The 18,144-nt window shown below is 49.1% G+C and overlaps 1 protein-coding gene across 1 annotated transcript in view; it reads left to right on the forward strand.

The window, feature by feature from the left end:
- LOC104323762 (tyrosine-protein phosphatase non-receptor type 11) overlaps positions 1–18,144 on the forward strand; it is a 56,542-nt gene that overhangs the window by 15,832 nt on the left and 22,566 nt on the right. The gene's annotated exons all lie outside the window — the stretch shown is intronic.

The following is an 18,144-nucleotide window of genomic DNA, read 5'->3' on the forward strand; positions in this document are numbered from 1 at the left end:
GAGAGTTTCGGCAGAGTCGCTCAGCCCTGAAGGTCTGGAGCAGAAACCTCTCTCGCTGCTTTGCACGGAGGAGGATTTTGTAGGAAGTGCTGTTCAGCTACAGGAGCTCCATGGACTATAACTTTGCCCATTAGCCATTCGTGTTTCTTTCTCTTTCTTTAGCTTTGGCTGCCCATAAACTGACAGACAGATGTCGTCACGTCCCATGTGTGCGTGGTGGTTACCCTCCCCAGTCCCCTTCTCAACACTCAATTCACAGCTGCTGGCTTTGTACCGATAAGAGAACGAGATGACTTCCTTTTCTTCTCTCCACCCCTACTCCCTTCCAGAATAAGCTGGGCTGTTTTTTGGTAAATGACTAGCTGTCACTTCTTCGCCTGAAACTTTCCAGGCTCCACCACCTTGGCCAACCCTCCTGAAGGATGCTGGAGGCTGGAACGTCCCTATCGGGCAGCAAACTGCCTTCCACATCCTAGAGCAAGCTCTCCCCACCTCCCATATCCTACAAATCTTACTGCGTTTTGAGCTGTCCTGTGGTTTCTGTGGACTAACGAATCTCTCTGCATACTCTGCCGGGTCAGGAGCTTTGACCAGTTATGGTGAGGTAGGATATCTGTTCTGTGTACGTCTAGCTTCTATTTTTAACAAAGCTGGTATTTCTGAGTGGGAACAGAGCAAAGGGGAGAAGGCAGAAAGATCATCTGTGTAGTTTAGATTGCACGGTAAGGTTCCACTTGTGTTATAGGAAGATGTGAGCTAACAGCAGTCAGAGAGCATGTACGAAGGTGTGGGTGCTATTAAGAATAGTGATTAATGGTGCTTGTTAGCCACAGACTAGCAAATTCTCTGCAGAAGTGCAAAATTCTCCGGTGGAAACTACCCTTCAGATGCCTCTGCAGCACACGGGTGGTGATAACTTTCTCCTTGTGCTGGCTTCAGCACTGGGAAACGGTGTGTTAGCAGTTTCGTTTATATGATTACTATGATTACTGTTAATATGATTACCGAAGAGGCTTTTGGTGCTGACTGCAGCCTGGGAGAGGTTATCCCCACTGCGAGCAGTATGTTATTTTGTGATGTTATTAGATTTTTATCTTGTATTACCTTGTTAGCAAGGCTATGTTAATAGTTACTCGCTTATCTCTTCATTTGCCTTGCCACGTCTCTAGCTGAGCACACTTTCACGTGCTGATAACTAGCTTGCCCATATGGGAGCGTGGTAATTTCAAGGTGCTGGACACCTCTGGTTGAACGTTGTAGGTATTTACAGACCGCGTGAAATGACAACATTTAGTCAGAAGGGCAGTTTGTAAAGTCGTGAAGGTTATACGGGGCACGAACTGCAGAAGCAGCTGTATGTGCAAAGGGTGTGCTGGAGCAGGGAAGGGAGCGTGAAACGATCCCTTTGCCAGGCTGGGAGGCACAGCAGGCAAGTGCATGTGTGAAGAAACCAATCCCGCCTGCTGGAATCGCAGGGAACGGATCCAGGGCAGGAACTGGGTTGTGTCTGAAGCCGTGTTTGCGGTTGTTAAATGCAATGGGATCGTTGTGCGAGCGGCTATGGCTCTTTGCCACAGAGTGTAATGTGGAGCATGCCTTGGGTTTTCCTTCCTTCCTTCCTTCCTTCCTTCCTTCCTCCCTTCCACGGGCGGACCGAGGGCGTGGGCTGCTCTGCGGCACTCTGCAGGGATTCAGATGATGAAAGTCGCTACGGCGTGTTGGCAGTTTACATTCCCTTGTATCTCAAGGGTATCCCGAGGCTTTTGCGCTAACCTCGTTTCAATGCTGTTCTCTCACGTCTTGCAAAGTGACTGGTTTCCCCCTTTCTGGTCTCCTCTTCGGGTGTGTTCTGCTTCGCTGGATGATAGCAAAGCAGCTAAACAAATACTTTTCAGCTCCAGGAGGAAGCCTGTCAGTCAGACAACAGCTGGGCTAGTTTCGGTGCTGGCTGGTGATATGTATTTTTAATGCCCCAACTGTCTGGCAGGTGGGCCTGCAATTTAATTTTAACTTGCTTTATGAGAACAAAAACATTTGTAATGTACAGGCCAGTAAACTTCCATGAATGGAGGGAGTTCAAAAGAGATTTCTCCTACTGTTAGACCTTTTGAGACTAGTAGGCAAGGCCTTCTCTGGCCGAGGTTAAAGTGTAGCTTGGTGTTTATGGTGGTCCGAACAGTGCAATACCCTTTAAGTAGAAAAGGCTAATTCAAATAGAAGTTCAAATCAGAGAATTAAATTGGAAAATTTGAAAACTGCAGCTGAAAATAACAACCTCGCACGCCTTTGGGGCTGATGTGTTCAGAACAGCTTGAGGGACTTAGCTACACCTTTTTTTAATTAAGAGAACATGGGTGTAAATCCTCTGGGCAACTTGGAAGAGCCCCAGCTGCCAGTTTCCTGCTAGCGCAGGTGAGTATAACTGGGTGTTGAAATGCACGCTGGCCTGATAAAACTAGGTCTGCCTCTCCCATTCTGTGGAAACTGAGAATTGTCAGGCGAAATTTGTCTTTTGTCTTTTTTTTTTTTTTTTTTCTTCCCCCCCCCCGAGCAGTTTCGGTCTTGTGCTGTTCTTCCTGTCCTCTGCCTCAGTGTAGGAAGTGCTAAAGCCATGTGCTAAACTAGCAGTTGCCTTCTTGCTCCCCCCCACACCATGTTAGCTGAGGTTTGGCTATACCTGCTGGATCGGGGGGGGGTCCCAAAACCTGGGGCTGCTTTGGGTGAAGACCTTGGGACCACAGGCAGGGGCATGTCTGGAAGCGGAGCGCTTTGTTGAGGAACCAGCATGCTGAATGTTAATCTTATTTCTGGAGTGAGCAAATATTTGGAATTTGAATGGGGAAATTCACACCGTGCGTAGCCTGTAAGGGATTTTTTTATGCTTGTTTTGAAAACAAACCCAAACTGTCTCAGCGAGAGCCTCTGCCCTGGGCTATTAGGTCCTGAACTCACAGCAAGATCGGTGGGGATTGTACTTGTACCAGCTGGGTACTGGCGAGAATAGATTTTGCTCCTGAAAGCGCTTGTTGGACAATGCGGTTGCTCCTAGATCTGCGTAGGCAGCGCGGAGGCTGGGATAGCTGTGGGTAAGTCACTCAGGTAGCCTTACCAAGTTTTTTCACCTCCTGCAGCCTGGAGCAGCCTTCTGCTGAGCTACCAAGTGCCTTTAGTTCTTGGCTGGAGATGTCTGGAAAGGGACCTGGTGTCTGAAGTCCTCCGTTCCCTGTGGGAATACTCACCGTTTCCCAGGGCGGCAGCTGATGCCTCTTCCAGCCTCTTGTGGTTTTTTCTTCGTTGGTTCTTCTCTGTAGATGGCAGAGAGGTGCCAATCTCTGGTCTTCCCTCCCCAGCTACTTCACACCTGGATTTTACCAGCTGGAAATTTTAGTGATAGGCTGAGAGCCAAATCCTTCGCTGGTATGAATGATTCAAAGGGAGAGGTGACAGGTTTAGGATTTGTCCTTTATCCAAGACCATCCTCTGAGGAAAGGCGGACAGATGGCTTACCCTGCAGTCTCTGCCCCAAGTCTTTACTACGCTAGTCATAGAATTCGACTTAAAGTTTACATAGCAGCCCTCTGCCCAAATCATGTGGGTATCCCATAACTGACACCCATTTTTGGCAGCAAAGAGGGGCTGTATTTGTGTGCATAGTTCATTTCCTGAGCAGCCAAACCCACTTTGGAGGCGGCCATGTGCTTAAATCAAATGTATGATGAGTGGAAATACTATGTCTAATTTCAGTGCTCGAGAATGGGAGACTTCACTGACAGATTTACATGTAGAAGATAAGCGTGAACATGCCGGGCTTGCTGTATGCCAAGATGCTGAGATGCTTTGCTGGGTTATGAATTTTGCATAGCCCTTTTGGGAGAGCACAGGGGATATGGTTTAATGCCATACTGCGATGTGGTGGTAGGGCAGTCCATTCTGACCTAACACCATGAGGTAAAATAGGGGCTTGTTTTCCTCCTACTCTCCCTTTGGAGTCAAACTTCCATGGGATACTCCCTGTGCTGCTTTCCGATATCTGGCTTCAGGTGCAACTGAAGAGACCGTGCTACTCAGGCCAAGAGGAAAAGTTTACAAGATGCAACATCCTCCACCTCCGAACACAAACAGGGGAAACTATTGAGATGCAGAAGCGAAGGGTGAAAACCTGCATCTCTCAGAGCATGTTCAGACTTCACTTTCTACAAAAAAAAGCTACCTTGGAGGGTTGGTGGCCCATGTTAGGAGGGCTCTGCTATGCCCAGAGAAACTGAGCATAGGGGAAACCTTTTCACAAGGTGTGCTTTTCTCTCGGCTACTGCCTAGAACTAGCTGGGTCTACAGTAGTATCTTTAAGATTTGACAGGAGTTAGTCTGCAAATGGCCCATCTTCTTCATCTGTTACAGCTCATATGCCAATGTTTCTACAGTCTTCTTTCTGATGTGACTCCATCCTCGGAGTGCTCTGACATGGGTCTGTTGATAACACGTGTAAATTGGTGGGGATGGGCCCTTGTGGGATAGATAACTGTGTGATGCTCTAAAGAAGGAACTCTTGCATCCAGGCAAGAGTGTGTAATATCTTATTTTGGAAGTGAAAATGTAAGTTTGCACTTGTGATGGGAGGCCAAGCTCTCCAACAATTCCTCCTTCTTTCCTGCCTTCAGTTCTTAGTTTGAAGCATCTCATCCTGTGGCTAGAGAGGACCAGCTGGAGCCCCAAGTTTGACAGTGTCCTTCCGTGACTATAGTTAGCCATGCTGCATATGGTAGCCACGAGGCACTGTGGGTGCAAGAATACCCAAGCATAGAGGCAAACAGGCACACTCCGTTTTGCATTGATCCACAGCAGTGGTATGATCAGTTAGATTTTTCGCTGATGTATGGTAAACGTCCCCTGTACCACCGCTGTCTCCTAGTGCTCGCTCTGCACCGTTCGGATAGACTCTGCTGGCTGCACAAGTTGGCCAAAGAGAAACCCAGAGCTGCTGCTTCTGCAGCTGCAGCCAGTATTAGGATGTTGTTGCAGGAAGCCTTTTTAGCAAGGGGAAAGCTTGAGCAATATACGTCCTCGAGTTTTTACAAGCTTGTTGCTCTAAGGACCAGAGCTGCTAGCCCAAGTGCTTGCAAAACGATGGACCGCGAGTGATGGCGGACCTTCGAAATGACACAGGCGTCATCCCTCTCGTTTCTCGTACGCGTCCACGAGCCCCACGTCTAGCGCAGCCTCCCGGAGGGCTGCAGGAGCCGGCCCTTCGGTGGGGGTGAAATGACAGGTCCCGCAGCACGGGCAGCGGCTGCTCGCTGAGATGAGGTGAGGAGGAGACAGCAATACAGCAGGCAGGTGCCAGTCCCTTTCACATCCCTTATGTGCACCCATGCGAGCAAGAAACACAACTCGGCTTCACGCTGCAGGTTGCACACTCATGCTCCGGTGCCTTACTGTTCGCTCTCGCCTTGCGGAGCACGCTGTCCTTTTTGCCTGCAGATGATGTTATTTTTGTGTCCCGGATCTTAATTTTGTCCGTGGCTTCCTTTTCCTTGTCACTGCAGAGCCTTTATCTGGGGAGCGCAAGACGTGATGGTGAAAGAGGTTTTTTCCCTATCGGCGGCGTGGGATGGGCTGTGAGGAAATCCCTACGATAGGCAGAGTCTTCAAACGCTCCGGCTTAACGTGAGCGCAGGCGGAGGGAGATCAGGCTCCCTGCAGCCGTTTCAGCTTGGATATAGCCTAGACTAACCTCAACTGCTGGACGCATCACCGAGACAAGTAGCTGTGAAATCAGCATCTCCCGTGAGCCGTCCACCCCTTTTAGACCTTCCTCCATCTTTCCTGAAGCCAGGCTGAGCTGTGTCCCTAAAACTAGAGCTGAAAGATCCAGATAGAAATGCCATTGAAACAGGCGCGTGACTAAACGAGTGTCAGAAACGGGGCGGCTTGTGTGCCAAAGGCTCTTGCTGAAATCATGGTGGCTTTCCTGCGAGTAGCTGAGCGTGGCTGCAGAAGAGATGTGCTGACGAGCTGCCGGTGTCCCTGTCCACGGCTGGGACAAAGATCCTCCGTGGAGCCACGAGAGTCTGTAGGAGGGTACTCGGCTGAGTTGGTTTGTGTCGCAGCCTCCCGCCTGGCAAGTGGTTGTTTGGGTCAAAAGGAAAAATATGAACGTGGCAATCTTCTGTCTGTTTTCCCCTGTAGCGAGGCTGTCGTGCTGGGTATCTAATGAGAAGGGTAAGAACATGACTTTTTGTCTGTAAAGTTCACCCAGGCTTCCTTAACACAGAGAGTGAAAATCATGTGCGGTGCACTGTGAATAGAAGTATTTTCCACAAAGGGAAGGTCTGCATTTGCAGTTTCTGGCTGTTCTTCTGGAAATTGCTATTTTTGAGCTGATGACCTGATTAATAGTCTTGGGTTTCCCCAGAGAGATAACAGGTGACCATGTGATTGCGTTTTGACTCTTCGTATCTTAGATCACAGCCTTTTTAGAGAAGTGAACCTGTACTCACAGACTTTTCTTTTCCTCCAGTGCTTGTGCTGTCTCCTGCCTAGAGCCACTTTCACAGAGTGGGCAGTCAGCGATGGAGACAGGGCTGAGCGAGCCTGCAAGCTTTTGAGTCCTTCTCAGGTTCTTTGAACCGTGTATTGTCCTTCCAAGGCTGGTCAGCCTTAATGGAAATTAGGCCCAGCTTGGAGGCTGCATTTAATGGGAGTGTGAAGTACCAGTCCTTGGTACTCACTGGGTAAACTTCAGCCAGCCGTGCTACTGCTGGTCTCTCCCACGCTCTTCTTCCCAGACTTCACCTTGTGAGATCTTGTTGCAGGGACGGCTTTTTGAGAGCTTTCTGCAGTATCTGTCACGGTGGGGCTTTGCTCCTGATCGTGGCTGTGCTATAAAGGGAGTTAAGATGTAGAAAAGGAGTACCTTAACACGCTTAAATTAAGGGCTTCCGTGCCTGCGCTTGTCACCACAGGCTTCGAACCTGACGGCAGCTCGGAGAAGGACTTGGCTACACCTTGATCGGTCCAGACTGTGTCCCGGCTAGATGGTAGCCAAGTTAGCAAAGGGGACTGCACACAGCTGGAGCGATGCTGTCTTGCATGGTGTAGTTGCTACATCTCCGTGGTTAAGTGACCGGTCGCCGGCTCGAGAGATGAAGGAGGGCATACTGTAGGCTGTGCGCTTTGGTTTGTATTAGTAAGATATGAGAAAAGAGTGGGGTCTGTTTCTGAAGAGGAAAGAGCATCAGTCAAAATGCTAATTTTAGCAGTTTCACATTTAAGCAGAGAAGCAGAGTGAACCCTTGCAGGCTTTGCAAAGCAGAGAATCTGGGACCACGGAGAGATGCCAGGTCCTCTGGATGATGTGTGCATCCATCCCAGGCAGAGGTACTGATGCGTAGCCTTAACTGGCCGCTATTTATGCGACAGGAGTTTTTCGTGGTGTTTGTCCTTGGAATGATTTCTTTCTGTTCTGATGTCAGCCAGATTTAACAAGCTATCTGGTTTCTTAGGCCAAATCATTGCTTTGGACACCTAACCAACTTGAAACCCTTCGCTAAGAGACTGTGACAGATCATGAACGTGTTGCTGCTTTTAGGAGGTGGGGGAGACGGGGTGGATGGCTCAGAAGGTGAATGAATGGGACAGCGCGTGAAAAGAGGAGGATGTGCCAATGGCAAGCATGGACTAGAATAATTTAGATAAAGGGACTGAATCATAGGGAGTAGATGAGTGCAGAATCTTGCATGTGTCAGGGAGATAGGACAGATGTGAATTTATATTAATTAACAATTAATGCCAGCTGAGGCTCCAGAGCCAGTAAATGGAAACTGTCTGCACCAGCTCCCTGCCAGGAGGGTGTTGCCTGCTCCTATTTCTGTAAGGCCTGCAGGAAAGAGCTCCTGGAGTGCTTTTACTGCTCTCTCTGGGTTTTGTATGTGTGCTCTCCTCTTCGTGTTTCAGCAAAAGCCACCCCCTTCCCCAGGATGACAGCGGTGGGTCTGTCCAGCCACCTTCCTCCAGGTCTCCAGGGACAGGACTGAAAGTGGAATTAAAGGACAAAGTCATAAAACTGATCTTACCCACGTAGTTGTCGGAGGCCACTGCTAATCCCTAGCTAAACCCAGTTTCTTTGAAACCGCCCTGCCCAGCGCACTGACTTGCAAGTGACATTTATGGAAAAGCTCTTCCGAAGAGCTGCATGTGAAACCGTTTCTGACTGTAGTATTCGAGTTTCAAACCAGAACGTGGGTGGTGAATTAAAACCCCTCTTTGAATTTGACATAGAGGAGCGTTAGGTACGCTGCTGCTCTGCAGTTCAAAGCAGCTCTGCTTTGCCTTTCGTGAAGGTCATCAGCTAATGGGCAGAGACGTAGGTTGAAGTTTCCATCGCCGCAGCCGAGGCTGTTTCACACCCGCTCCGTGCAAGCATCAGTAGCATCTCCTGCAGGAGATGGGCTGGCGACGGTCTCAGGAAGGACCGGCCCAGAGACTGCTGAATGAAATGGAAAAGTTGCCCTCTGACGTGCTAGCTGGCTCGAAAAGCTGCCGAGAAGGGAATGTGGCTTCTATATCTAACCCACCGAGGGGTTGTGAGCCGTTCCTACAGCACAGTTTCAGCGGTGCAGCAAGGCAAGAAGACTGAGCAGCGCTGGTCATCCTTCACGGCAGTGTTGGTAGCTGTCGAAAACAGCACAGGGGCTTTACTGGGGCTTGCCAGTGGGCTAGCAGCCTGGGCTCTGGTATGTAGGACCAGGGTTCCCGGTTTTGTGTCTCTGGCTCTCCTGCTGCTTTGCTGGGCAGAAGTGAGAGCGTCTCTGAGCTGAGCCTGGCAGAAGAGTTCCGCGGGACCCGGCCATGCGGAATGCGCACAGCTAGGCTAATCGGCACCCCAAAGCTGGCTGTGCCCACTCCTGTCAATGTCACTGAGCCTATGCTGGACTGCTTTGCCTCGTCTCTTGGCTCCAACGTAGTGCTCTGCGTTGTTCTGGTTGTGTTTTCTCTGGGGAAGTCCTTCTGTGCACACGCGCTCGCTGACCACATGCCTTGAAATTGAAGAGTGGGGGGGGGGGGGGGGGGGAAACCACTGAGCAAAACCCCGTTTCTTTTCACAGGGTGTCAGTGGAAACCTGGCCTTTCTGCAGGAGGTGGGGCTGGTGGTTGGAAATGTTCGTGCACCCTCAGCCTAGGCTGGCCGCTGCACGCAAAGGGGGTTGCTAGCACCTGCTCTTTTTTGTGGTATCTAAACCCAGTGGGGCACATCAGCTGGTTAAAAGAGAAGCCTACAAAACCCTGTGAATAGTTACAGTTTGCCTGCAAAAACTACCGATCTGCCCCCTCCTGAAAAGAGAGCTTGACTTCTGCTTTGCAGCAAAGAAGGGTCTCTGGCCTCTTCCAACCCAGGGCACCTTTTCATCCTTGATGTTTAATATTGCTCTTTTCAGCAGTTCAGCCGTAGGGGCGGGGGAAACTGGTTACTCCTGTCAAAAGCAGGGTTTTCTCCTGCTTACCTGCTCTTGTGTGGTTACTCTGAGAGCCTGAGTTAGTTACTTTTATTGAAGGGTTTGTCAAGACCCAGGAGACGGCAACGATATGTGAAGTACGGGTTGTGCCGCACAAGCCAAGCTTCTGCGTCTCTCTGTCCCAGATTTGTCACTGGAGTCTTTCTTTGGGTGTCAAAACCTGTTGGCAAAGGGGGATGGAGCAGCTAGAAATCGCTTTGCCCTGCCCGTGTGTGTGATCGGGGGGGGGGGGGGGGGGGGGCAGGAAGGCTGGAGGCACCATCCTCTCTCTGAGACAATTTGAGAATGGGTAAAAACTGTGAATCTGCTTGTTGGGAGCAATCCCGCCAACCTCTGTTGGGGGTCAGGGTCTCAGCAACCAGTCCATCTGCTTGTGCTGTTCCTTATCTTGAAGTGTTGGAGTAAACAGGACTGCTTGTGGAACAGGAGAGACTTTCTGCATAAACACCTTGTTTGCTTTGAGTTGGCTGTTTGTGCTAGTGGCGAGAACTTGGGCTGTGCAAAAGTTCGGCTCTTTAAATGAGCCAAAGGATGTCGGACATCTAGATTCTACTGGAATTTGGTGAAAATAAGATGTGTACCTTCTCAGAGAAAGTAGTTAACCATTCTCACCGGGGTGTGAGATCCATTAGGAAAATGCTCTGTAAAATACATAGGGAAGGAAGCAAGCCGGTTTCTATGGAAGTGACTGTCGCACCCCAGAGAATGCAACGCAGACTTCTGTACCTGCTATGGAAATGGGTATGCTGATTTAGAAATGTAGTGAGGATTTTGTTTGTTTGTTTTAAAATTGTTCACAAAAGTCTTGGGGGGATATTAGATGATGTGCACTGGCACGGTTAGCTGTCATGATGCTAATTGCTTTAGGAAAATGAAAATATTTACCTGTATGTAGAACTGAATAGATTTGCAGGATATATTTACTTAATAGACTCCCTTGAGGCTATGCTTGGTATAATGAGTCTTCTGATGGGATTTGAATTGAACCAGACTAGAACCAGCAAAGGAGGCTGTTGCAGCTCTGTCAGGTTTGAGAAATGCTTTATATGCAGCCATGCCTGTGTAGAACAGCTTTCAATGAAGATGTGAATGCTAATAATTCAGTATGGAAACATGCTGAAACAAACAGCAGCCTTGTTGTATAGTAAATGCACAGTTTGCTAAATGAAGCCTTAACGTCACAGGACAAGTATGACCTCTCTCCTCAACTAACGTGGAATTGCTTATTTCCATATTTTTAGGAAAGTCTGTCCTCTTTTTTTTTTTTTAAATTTTTTTTTTTCCCCCCTCCTTCCCCCAGAAGGTCTGGGAAATGCCATGCTATTCAAGCACCTTGCTGTGGATTTTTGCTGATGGCCGATGTTTTAGCATCTTGCTTAGTGACATCCCGCAGGTGGGTCTGTGTCAGTACCACCATGTGCTGCACTTTTGCTGGACCCGCTGCAAAGCGGAGCACCTTTCTGGGACTCTCCACTCCTATCAAGCAAGTATCACAACATCTCTGTTTTGGGCAGAGGAAACTTTCAGCTCTGGTGGGTCCAGAGAAAAGCTTGGACGAGGTGACCCTGAGTGTCTTCTGAGGAGAACGCAGCTGTGCTTTTACTGTCTGTTTTGTATGTCAAACCCTACGCTCCAAACCTAACCGCTTTTTTCAATGCTTGACGTTGGCAATACTGACGCTCTGGATGCGTTCTGTTTTGTGTGGGGTCCTGAGTGGTTTCTAGAAGGTCTACTCTTCCTTTTGCAGCCTGGGGGGGGGGTTATAAACCAAAAAGCTGCTGGCAGCGTGCGGTCCGCTGACGATTTCTCACAGTACAGTCTTCCTTGTTCAGCTTAACCTCAGGTGGTCTGTGAAGGAACACCCTGCTCACACAAGCAAGTTTCCACCGCCCTTCAGAAAGCTGCGATGCTGTAGCTCTTCCTACCCTGAACCGTATCTGCAGAAAGCCCCAAACGTGCAAGTGCGGGATGCCTTTTTCATTCCTCTTGGAAACCAGTGAGCGTGACGGATGCTGGTCTCTTCAGCAGGTAGAATTCCTCTGACAAATGGGTCTAAATAATCCCTGTTAGCTCTGGGTCTCCAGTAATCTGGTTGGCCAAGTTGCCAGGCAGCTGAAGGACCAAAGTGGCTTTGCCGAGTGTGTGGGCACGATATTCCCCAAGCTGTAGAGAGCAAACCATGCCGTGCAGGGTCTGAGTCCCAGTCTAAGCAAATCTCCCTCCAAAAAAAGAGCTGCTTCTCTGTTCTCTATGCCAGGATCCTGATTCACGGGTGTTCCTCCTCCATACCAGAGGTCCCTTGCAGGAATAGGACAGCAGCGTTCACTCGGCCCAAAGTTTGCACCTACTAGTCCCATTCTAAGGATTAATAACCTTACAGAGAATTAATTGCTTCTGTGACTGCCTCAGCCTCACTTCTGCCTCCACTACGTTGCGAGAGCTCGGCTGGTATGTATCCTTCACAGTTCAGCACTGAAAGGGGCATCTCTGTTGTGTGCAAACACAGCAAACTGATGGATCTTTATATTCTCTTTAAATGGATAGTAAGCGTCTGGATCCTTTAAGCAGCTCTGAAGATTTCTTCCTATTTGCTGAATAGGAAACTTAAGCCTTGCAAAGTGCTGCGTCGCCCCAAGTTACGCCTGCTCTCACAAGTCAGCCTCCTCTTTTTATTTTCTTTTTTTTGTTGTTCTGCTGGAAGAAGCTTCAGCTGTTTATTTGCTTGGCTGCCTCCAAGGGCAGGGTCCGCATCCTGCCCTTCCTTCACTGCGGTGGGAGCGGGGGGACTCTGGCTGGGGAACCGGGGGTTCCGTCTGCCCCGGATCGACAGCATCTGCTGTGAACGCTGACCCTTGCTCCTGGCTAGCGTCAAGAGGCTGTAGCACAGCAGAAGGAAAATGTGGTGGCGGTTGGTCCCCTCCTCCCCCTTTTCCAGTTTCTTGAACCACCTCAGCTTGCTTGGGTTGGAGTTTGTGTTGAACCAAACGCCGCTAAACCACACACGAAGCGCGTAGGCGTTGTCTCTTGAGCCACGTTTGCTTTGATCCTCTCCAAGCCTAACAAAAAGAAGTTTTTACCATTACAAATGCTCCAAATTCTCTTGCCGACGTTGGGCTAAATTTGCCTTCAAACCCAGGCGCTGGCGGGGCTGCAACAGATCTGCACCTGGGGCCGGCTTCTCTGGGGATGCCCCAAAATAAGTGCAGTGAAACCCCGGGCACATGCTGTTCCCAAGCCCTGTGGCAATTGCTTTCAAGTCTTCAGTGGCGACTCTGGCTTTCATGTGTGCAGTATTTTGGGGTAGACATCCTGTGTCTGCTGGTCTATGAGTCTCAGCAGCCAGCGTGTTCACTTGGCAGCTTTCTCTTCTGTGCAAGAAGCACGCTGTACCTTCTTTGAGCTGTGTCAGAAAAGGGAAAAAGAAAAGGTGGTGAGCTGGAATAACTTGCTCCTATCCCCTTTGGGACCTCACTTAGGAACTTTGTTGTTTACTTATAGGGTAAAGGATCTTAGGCACCAGCACAGCTCCGTAAGTATGTTAGCCGGGAGCCGTATCCCTCTGTGATAATCTGACGGTCATTTTCAAGAGTGCATCTGCTGGTGGATCGGGGTGCTGGCACCCCGATTCCCTGATGCCACATCCAGTGGCCTCTGAATCATTTCAGAAGTATCATTTCAGGTATGGTGCTTTTTATCCGTGGGATGTTTGCTGGAGCTGTTTAGAACGCTGGGATTCCCAACTAGGCTTTTGAAAATGCCTTGTTTTAGAGATTTCTGAGGGTGTAACGATGTTGTTCAACTACTTGTTCTATTTTGTCCCAAGACAGGGGCACAAGGATGCATTCCAGCAGAAGAAAGCATTCCTGCTCATGTTAGGGAGGAAATGAGTAATACTGTATGGAAACGACGACTCTTTAGTAATTAAAGAGACATTTTTTGATAATTTTTAACATGGAAGAAAGGCCACAAACAGGGCCGTGCCTCGGCGTGCACAAGGCTTTCGTGGCGCTGGGAGCCGTTCAGCCGTAGGGGTGCGAGAGCTGGCGAAGAGCGGCTGTAGCGTGGGGAGATAAAAGCCGGAGCTGGTGTTTTGAGGGGCTCCCCGCAAGGAAAGCGGTGTTGGGGACACGCCACGTCCGTGACTGCCACCCCCACGGCACCCTCGGTTGTGCCTGGTTTCTCACGACGGGTTTTCTGGTGGCTTTTCTCGTGGCTGCCGGACCTTTCTGCTTCTGAACGTGCCACGCTCCGGTGTACTGGTCAGTCTGGTCTGAACCCTACACATGCCAGGGGTCCCTCCGTGGCAGCCCAAGCTCTATCTTTCAGTTAGTCTGTGTCGGGGACTTAGTACTGCACACGAATATCACTGTTTTCTCTCTGTTTATTTTAATAAATTTCTTCGTGTAGCTTCGGTTCCTGAAAGGCACTTGCGGGTGCCTTTTTCATTTAGGTTTGATGTTGAGATGGATTGAACGATGGAAAGGAAATGCATTTCTTTGCAGGAAAGCAGTATTGCCTGAAGTAGACAGTGTATATTTACTCGTAGAGGTAGAGATGAAAAGTTGTTAGATCTCCAGTCTTATTTAAAGCAATTCTTTAGGGGTGACTCGGTTCTGCAAAAAGCGCTAACAATTGAGCAGTTGCCTGAATGACCTGCTGCACAATAATATTTGTCATTTGCTGACATTGGCACAATGGCGTGATATTAATAATGAGCTTTTTTTCCCCTCTGTGCTGGGGATCCAGTTAGATCCTCTTTATTTGCTTGCTTTCTCAGAATATTGCAGATCTTCGTATAAACAATCCGTGAGTCCAAAAGGTCTGATTCAAAGCCCAGGGTTCATGTGCAAGTAAGTGGCGCTTGCTCCTCCGACACCCAGCTAGAGCTTGCAGTCCGTGGGACAGTCAAAGGCTGTTTGCAGGTTTTAGTATTGCCATTTAGTGAGAGATGTGTGGGTCGGTGCTTTCTTCTTGTCCGCTCTGTTGCGGGTTGGTTTTGCTTACCAACAAATGTACTCCAGCAAAAACCATAATGAAAAACAGCTCTAAAGTTGTTTTCTGCAAGTACAGCTTACTCCAGGTCTAGGAGAAAAACAAGCTGTATTGGTAAAAGCACCTTTGGCGATGCAGTGGCCGTGGCACCCACAGGACGAAGGAGCAGAGAGCTTTAGAGCAGACAGGCTCTTGGTGTACACTGAGAAGGATGGGGCAATCTTCACAAACCAAAGAGCCTGAAGTTCAGTTTTGGCTGGTTTTGCTATTGTTTTCTTTTTATTCCCCTGTTTACAGGAACAGGGTGTGAGCTGGGACCTGGAAATAGGTGTGCCAGAATACCCTGCGAGTGGGAGAGGGGGGGGTTGAGTCATTTGCTGCATGTAGGGGTTGAGGATGTGCGCTGCAACAAACCTCCTGGTTTTTGCAAATTCCTGCATAGTTCAGGCAGAAAAGCCTCTGGGGAGCAAGTGCTCGATTTCAGGACTGGAATTCCCAAATGGAGATGACCTTGAATTTGAAAATACCTCTTTCAGGCCTGGAGTGTCTTCCCTGGCTCAAGAAGCCCTCCGAAGATGAGCTGTGCAAGGAGGTTTTCTTTGTTCTGGAAATCCATGGGAGAGGTGCCTATACTTGCAGAAGGATTTTTCCCTTTTTTTCTTTCTTCTTTTTTTTTTTTTTTGCTGATGAATCTTGAAATTGCCTTTCCTCCCTCTTCTGTTTGTGAAGGCTGCGAAGGTTTTCTCCTCAGCTCATTGTTTGTGCTTCTTGCAAGCTAAATCACAAGCTGTCTGTGTATGCGTGTACGAATTGGTTCCTGTCCAAGCAGTGGGAGTCATTAAGGGAAAGGGCGTTTAGCATTTAGGTTTCTGTTTAGTGACACAGAGACAACATCAAAGTTGACAGAGCCCCAAATTTGCCCCCGATATACTCCTTCCCTGTCTCTGATGCAAATAGGTTTTTGTAGCTGTGGTGGAAAAGGAAGAGGGTTACGATCCTCCCTTCCTAAGCGCTCATCCTTCCACTTGGAGGGAGGTTGGACATAAGGTCCTTTTGTTCACGTTGCCTTCTTGTTTGTGGGAGGCCAGTGCCTCGGATGCTGGAAGATTTACAGCCCCAGCACCTCTGCTTTCTTCCTGACGCTGCCAACCTACGCAACGTGGTCCGTTCTCAGCATCGCACGGGGCTGGCTCCAGCTGAGGCGCAGCATCCCGGGATAAGAAGTATTTAGATGGGAGCCTTGAGTGATAAGGGGACGAGAGGAGGTTTGGGGAGGTGCGTAGCTCCTGTTTTCAGGGTGGTTTTTGAGGGTTACGCACCCCTGGGCGGACACTGCTGTCACACTGACCGGGATATTCGCAGAACTGGTGTGTGCTCGCGGCTATGGGTACGTGCCTACAAGAGCTCTCGTCCCGCTGTTTTACCAGAGATAATTCCTTAGGTTTTTTCCCACTATGTTCTGGCTAGTAATATTGTGCTGGTTTTATTGCCATTAGGCATTCAGTGGAAACATTATGTGTGGCCTTTGGCAGCTTTGCGTTTTCCCTGAGCTCCATTAAGCTCCATTAGGGGCATTCGTTCCGATGCCAGTAGCGGTTTTGTGGCACAGTTAAGTGCTGGCCCTACAGGCAGTGGATTTATGAAAGGGTGTCACTCCTGTGATGTCAGGAATATAAGGCTTGGAAACGCTGGGATTCCTGTTTACCATCTGTTTCCATTGCCCTTCCCTAATAGACCTCTCCTCCTCCAGAATTCAAGGATCTTTAATCAAAGCTGTTTGGCTTGTGGTGGGAGGGAGGAAATCCCAAATTGTGGAGGAGATGGTGACATTTCTTGACCTTTTCTGTGTGTATCTCGGAGACAAACACACTCTAATGAGTGTGCGTGTGCTTATGTTTGTAGGTTTAGTCTTTGGGTGTATTTCCTAACACAGGCACTCGGCGAGACGCTAGGTTACGCATTTCTCTGCAGCAATTGAGATAAACTTGCAGACCCTTTCGGGGGGGGACAGTGTGTTAGCTAATCTGATCCACAGACAGCTGTCTACAAGAAACTAGCTTACTAAATGTTTCCAGATACGCTCCTCTTGAGAACCCACATTTCACTTTGCTTGGAAAACTTCAGTGTTGCGGTTTTGAGTCTTTTGGTTCAGAGCGGTGCCGCAGACCTGTCCGCCTATGCAGGAACTCTTACAACATCAGCCTTTACTCTGAAGGGAGTTTTGAGTGTGCAGCCTGTTCTCTTGTAGCTGGTGCTGCCCAGACACACTCGATAAGCTAGCTTTGTTATCATACAGTGGTAGTTGTGGCTCATCTTCTCCTCTTTGCTCACAAAAAATATTACAGCAGTCCCATGCAGAAATATCTGCTGGAGCATGAGCTAAAACTGAGCAATACTTTCAGAATCGAGTGACTCTCAGTTTGGGGTGCTCTTTGGGTGACTTGTGAGATTACTCAAAAGAGCCTGGCATTTAGAAAGTGGATTTCCAGTGGCTTCTGAAAAATTGAGCGATAAAACTGGTGCCACGTGGGAAATCATCAGTCTAGTATGCATATTGAGTACACATTAAAGCCTGGGGAAACACCAGTTCCTGCAGATCCATCAAGAAAAGTTGGTCAAGGCTGATAGCATCAGAAGTGAGGTAAGTAGGTGGTTTGGTGACACTTAAAATACAAAGATTACATTAAAGTAGCGCACAATATGACGAAACATTTTTCCCCTTAGGGTGAGCTGTCTCTCTTTCCCTCTTCTACTAAGTCCTGTTACACACGTGCACCAACTGCACTGTTTTTTCCTTGCCAGCAGCGTGCAAAGCAGCCTTTTCCTTCGCTGCTGCTTCCCTGGCTATGCACTGGTCCCAGCACTGGACACCGCAGTTGTGCGGTTGGGGACATTTGCTTTTGCGCCCTTGGGAAAGGTGGCTGTGGCACCACAGTTTGAGCTATGACTAATTAGAGTTAAAAAGCAGCTGCTTCATCTTAAGTTGAAGAGTCCGAGCTGGCGTTAGCTGAGGCCGGAGCAGACTTGTTATTTTCCGTGGACGGGGCAAAGAGGGAGATCGTGGAACACGCACTTGCCGTTGTGTTTGCACCAGCGCGTAAGAAATCCTCGCACAGCGTAAGGGCTCATCGCTGCCGCAGCGTATTGCAGACCAGAGCGTGCCTTTCCTTCCCGGACAGAGTCTCAAAGGAAAGCCTTTCCTCTCAACAGCTCTGAGCATCCCCTCTTCGTAACAAACTCGAAATGGGAGAGACCGAAGGCCTGAGCCTTGTGTTCTTGCTGGGGAGAACAAGAGGTTTAGTGCCCTTGATGTTGGAGTTTTTTCTGGGGTTTGTGTCGTGAGGCGTGCTGGGAAACCCTTAAAGAAATGCCTTAAGTGCCCTTAGGGATGCAGGTCTTGTCTTGGTCCCAGTTCATTTGCCAGCAACACGACAACTGGTAGGTGCTGGGTGGGAAGCAGCCGGCCAGGATCAGACCTGGAGCCAGAAAAGTCAAAAAAACTATTTTCTCAGGCAGTGGTTTCCTCCAGAGAGGGACTCTCCTGTCTGTGCTGCAGAAAGCATGTAGGGCTCTTGCTTTTGCCTGATCCGAGGAAGAGGGGGACAAAGTCCTTTGGGAAAGAGACCTCTCTTGATGGATG

This window comes from Haliaeetus albicilla, chromosome 4 (assembly GCF_947461875.1).
Source record: "Haliaeetus albicilla chromosome 4, bHalAlb1.1, whole genome shotgun sequence".
Classification (NCBI taxonomy): domain Eukaryota; kingdom Metazoa; phylum Chordata; class Aves; order Accipitriformes; family Accipitridae; genus Haliaeetus; species Haliaeetus albicilla.